A 5,575-nucleotide genomic window follows, 5' to 3' on the forward strand; every position below is an offset into this window, starting at 1 on the left:
GGTGGGGAGGGGAGAAAAGTGGGGGGAGGGGGAGAAGAGTGGGGGGAGGGGGAGGGAAATGGGAGGCTGGGAGGAGGCAGAAACTTTTTTTTTCCTATTCTCAATAAAAAAATAAACCACTTGAGATTAAAAAAAAATAAAGTCTAGTTTCTTGAGTTCTTTATATATTTTGGAGATCAGACCTTTGTCTGTTGTAGGGTTGGTGAAGATCTTCTCTCAGTCAGTGGGTTGTCAAGTGAATATATGGCATGCCTTTTTTTCTGAGTTCTGGGTTGCCTTACACAGGAGTTTTTTCAAGTTCCAGCCATTTGCCTGCAAATTTTATGATGCCCCCTTTTTTAACAACTGAGTAACACCCCATTGTGAAAATATACCATATTTTATTATCCATTCTTCAATGAAGGTACATCTAGTTTGTTTCTCATTTTTGGCTATTATAAATGAATCTTCCATGAGCATAGTTGAGCAAGTGTCCTTGTGATAGAATGGAGCATCCATTGGGTATATTCCCAGGAATGGTATAGCTGTGTCTTCAGGTAAATTAATTCCCAATATTTTCAGAAACTGTCATATTGATTTCCAAAGTGGCTGTACAAGTATGCACTTCCACCAGTAGTTGAGGAATGTAGAAGACCATTCTTCACAAAAATACCACTGGCTAAGGTAGGAACATGAGGATCAGAAAAGTTAGTAAAGAATATAGAGATACGAGTAAAAATATTAAAAACTGAAACATAGTATAGTATCTGGAAGGAGTTCCAGTGAAAACTGAATTCACTTGTGTTTAATTTTCCATACACTTTTATACCTCAATGCAAAAGGCAGAAGAAGGCAACAAAAGACTTCTTTAACATGATAGAATAACTTGAACAGTTAATTGCTTTAACACTTTGAGATATCAAGTCATTGGTACTCTGTTTTATAGGCATTAAGGCCACACTAAACCAAGTGTCATGAAAGCAGCCACTCCCCAGGTAACCTCCTATTAGAAAAGAAAGAGCAGAAATATGCTTGCATATCCTGACCATCTGTCAGGGTGGAGTAGATATGCCATCTTAATGTCAAAAGAGCCAAGTAACTACATCCTGTAGCCCTGATTGTTGTCAATAATTTTCAGCAACCTCCAAACTCTCTTACCATCAGACAAGGTGGAAATAGGCTCACATTTTTGGGACTCCACAGAGGAGTGTCCACCCTGTTCCATACCTCCGTTGCTCCAGCATGAGTTGTCACATGTGTTTTTAGTTTTAGTCATTCTGACAGGTGTAAGGTGGAATCTCAAAGTCATTTTGATTTGCCTTTCCCTGATGGCTAAGTATGTTGAACATTTCTTTAAGAGTTTCTTGGGAATTTGAGTTTCCTCTTTTGAGAATTCTATTTAGATCTGTACCCTATTTTTAATTGGGTTTTCTGTTTTTTGAACATCACATTTCTTGGATTCTTTACTTATTTTGGAGATCAGACCTCTGTCAGATGTTGGGTTGATGAAGATATTTTCCCATTCTGTAGGTTGCTGTGTTTTCTAATTGATGGCACCCTTTGCCTTACAGAAGTTTCTCAGTTTTATAATGTCCCATTTGTTAATTGCTATTCTTAATGCTTGTGTTATTCATGTTCTGTTTAGGAAGTTGTCTCCTGTGTCAGTGTGTTCAAGGCTATTCTCCATTTTGTTTTCTATAGGCTTAGTGTACCTGGATTTATGCTGAAGTCTTTGATCCACTTGGATCTGAGTTTTGTGCAGAGCAACGTGGACAGATTTATTCGCATTCTTCTACATGCAGATATCCAGTTATACCAGCATTATTTGTTGAAGATGTTTTCTTTTTTGCCTTGTATATTTCCAGTTTCTTTATTAAAAAAGTGTCAATAGTTGCATGTATATATGTCTGGACCTTCTATTTGATTCCATTGATCAACATGTCTGTTTTTATACCCCTTGCAGTTTTTATTATTACAACTCTGTAGTATAGCTTGCAATCAGGGATGCCTCAAGAGTTCTTTTATTGTATAGTGTTGGGGGACGCTGTTTGTTCATTCCTGACAGATCAGACCTGAAATAATCACACAGAAACTATATTATCTGCAATACTGTTTGGCCAATAGCTTAAGCTTATTTCTGTCTTACTCTTATATTTTAAATTAACCCATTTCTTTAATCTGTATATTGCCACATGGCTGTGGCTTACTGGGTAAATTTCCATCCGGTGTCTGTCTCTGGAGGGGCTACATGGCTTCTTACTGACTCTGCCTTCTTTTCCCCAGAATTTAGTTTAGTTTTCCAACCTAGCTCTATTCTGCTAAGCCACTGGCTAAAACAGCTTTATCAATTAATTTAAAAAAGCAACACATATAAATAAGGACTTCTCACACCAGTATAAGATTGTTTTAGCAATTCTTTTTCCCCACATAAAGTTGAGTATTGATCTTTTAAGTTCTATAAAAAATTATACTGGTATTTTGATGGGGTGGCATTGAATTTGTAAATTGCTTTTGGTAGGATGGCTATTTTTACTGTGTTAATTATACTGGTGCCTGAACGAGGAAGATATTTTCATCTTTTGAAATCATCTTCAATTTTCTATTTCAAAGACTTGAAGTTTTTATAATGCATGTCTTTCACTTGCTTGGTTAAAGTTATGCTGAGATATTTTATGTTATTTGTGGTTATTATGAAGGGTGTTTGTTGACCTGATTTCTTCCTCAGCCCAGTAATCATTTGTTTAGGTCTGCCTGTTGTTTCCTAGGTATCTCCAAGACTTTGATCATGAAAGTGTTTTTAATTTTGTCGAAGGCTTTTTCAATATCGAATGAGATGATCATGTGGATTTTTTCTTTCAGTTCGGTCATGTGGTAAATTACATTGACAGATTTCATATGTTGAATCATTCCTACATCTCTGGGGTGAAGCCTATTTGATCTTTGTGGATTATCTTTTTGGTGTGTTCTTGGATTCTGTTTGCAGTTATTTTATTTAGTTTTCACGAGGGAAATTGATCTGTAATTCCCTTTCCTTGTTGTATCTTTGTGTTGTTTGGGTATCAGCATAACTGTGATCTCATACAACGAATTTGACAATGTTCCTTCTGTTTCTGTATTGTGGAATAATTTGAGGAGCATAAGTATTATCTCTTCTTTGAATGTCTGGTAGAATTCTGCAGTAAAACCATATGACCCAGGGCTATTTTTTTAGTTGGGAGATTTTAATGGCTGCTTCTATTTCTTTAGGGGTTATAGATGTATTTAAATTGTTTATTTCATCTTTATTTAACTTTGGTAAGTGGTACCTATCAAGAAAGTTGTCTGTTTCTGATTTTCCAATTTTGTGGAGTACAGGTTTTTGAAATACGTCCTTATCATTCTTTGGATTTCCTCAGTGCCCATTGTTTTATCCTCATTTTCATTTCTAATTTTCTTAATTTGGATTTTCTTACTTGGTCTTTTAGTTAGTTTTGTCTATCTTGTTGATTTTCTAAAACAACCACCTGTTTGTTTCATTAGTTCTTTGTATTTTTCTCTTTGTTTCTATTTTATTGATTTTGACCTTCAGTTTGATCTTTATTCATAGGTCCCAGACTCACACCCAGACCCACAGAGGTCCTAGCTCAGACCTAGTTGCTCTGAGGTCCCAGACTCATGCCCAGATCCATAGAGCACCTGGCTTATGTCTACTCCCTTGGAATTCCCAGATTCATGCCTGTACCCGCAGCAACCTCTGGCTCTGGCGGTTGTTCCCCTGTACCTGCTTCTGTGAAGTTTTTCTGTCTTAGGCTGGCTCTGGCCTAGGCTGCTGGCCCAGTCCTGCTTCTTCAATTTTTCCTGGTCTGGATCTGCTTCTGCTCACATGGAGTTCACTGTCCCAGGCCTGCTCTGGTCATTGGCTCAGTCCTGCTTTTGTGGAGTTCGCTGTCTCAGGCCTGCTCTGGCCTAGGTTGCTGGCTCAGTCCTGTCCCTCTCTTACTGTGAAAAAGCACGATGATGTTATAAAGGAAAATGTATAATTGGGCCTGGCTTACAGTTTCAGAAGTTTAGTCTGTTATTGTCATGGTGGGAAGCAAGGCAGTATGCAGGCAGACATGGTGTAGGAGAAGTAGCTGAAAGTTAACAAACAACTATAAGTGAACTGTCTCCCATGCCTCATATAGCTTGAATAGACAAGATCACAAAGCCAGCTAGCTTCACAGTGACATACTCCCCCCAACAGGGAAACACCTATTTCAGCAAGGCCAAACTTCCTAGTGATGTCTATGGGAGTCACAGCTATTCAAATCACCATAGTGGGTATTGATGCCACCAATAAATCCTAAGTTGCAGCTAATCTGAATCTTAAAATCTATTACTATGCTTTTTATAGAATTGAGGTTGGTGTATATAAATCTAAAATTGTAATGTTTCATTGCTTAGAATCAAGTGTCTCTATGTGTTCTTGTCAAATTTTGTTTAATTTCTACATTTTTATATATTGGGATAATTTTTGTCTGCCTGTTTACTACCTGGTCCAATTTGTTTTTGATATTCTTTTCTAGTCTTTTATTATAGAGTGGTGTCAACTCTTGGAGTTAAAGAACAAAAAATACATTTTTACCTCTTAATTTATTTGTCTAAACTTTGTCCTTGATTCGGTGTTGAATTCTTTAATATTTAAATTTCACTGTCATTTGTTGCCTTTGTGCTACTCTGGGCTTAGTAACATTTTATAACAGAATAAATGTATCTGTCTTAGTTTTCTTTATGTAGCCAAGTAGAAAATTTATTCCCCTCTTCTGTCTGAAGTCTTGATTTGAGTTTTATCTGTAGGAATGGTTGGGTAGACATAAACTCTTTTATGATTTTAATAATTGACCTTGTGACATTCAGTTCTCTTGGTCTTAGATCATGGACTCTCATCACAATTATGGGAGACCCCAAAGTTGTGGGACTGGATTTCCATTAGGGATCATAAGAAAAACTGATGGTTGATGTTGACACAAGAACATTTTTATCCTTTCTAGGTTTGGACACCTTTCTAAACATTGTGTACAGGGGTTCTCTTCTCTGTTATGAAAACTCCACTCTCTTTTCATTTTTAAGCCAATCTTCTATTTAATGGTGTCAAGAAAATGAAAGTTTAATTTGTGGCTTCACAATTAGTAGTTATCATAGGAATCAAAATTAAATGGTGGTTATAGTTATATTATGTTAAGCCAAAGACCCCACATATTGAAAATGTTCTAGTTAACCATATAGCAAAAGCAGCCATTAATCAAATTGATACCAGATAATTCTTTTATAGCAATATTAGGCATTTAGTCATTCTCGAACCCTTAAATATCATTTGTGGTTTGGTTGTGTGGGTGTGAGTCTTAGACTTGATTGAAATCATGGACTTGTACATTAATAGCTGGTGTTCTACTTTTGTTGTTCAGCTTTAGTCCCAAACACAAGCTTGTGCTTCGTTGTTTTCTGTTCCCTTTAATATCTGTTTAAATTCAATGAAAATCTGAGCAAACTCTTTACCTTTATCTGCCTTTTTTTTAAATATAATTTTTTATTGAAAAAAAAAAAAAGATTTCTGCCTCCTCCCCGCCTCCCATTTCCC

The sequence above is a fragment of the Alexandromys fortis genome, unplaced genomic scaffold, assembly GCF_014885135.2.
Source record: "Alexandromys fortis isolate MF-2015 unplaced genomic scaffold, M_Fortis_MF-2015_v1.1 scaffold_334, whole genome shotgun sequence".
Taxonomy (NCBI): domain Eukaryota; kingdom Metazoa; phylum Chordata; class Mammalia; order Rodentia; family Cricetidae; genus Alexandromys; species Alexandromys fortis.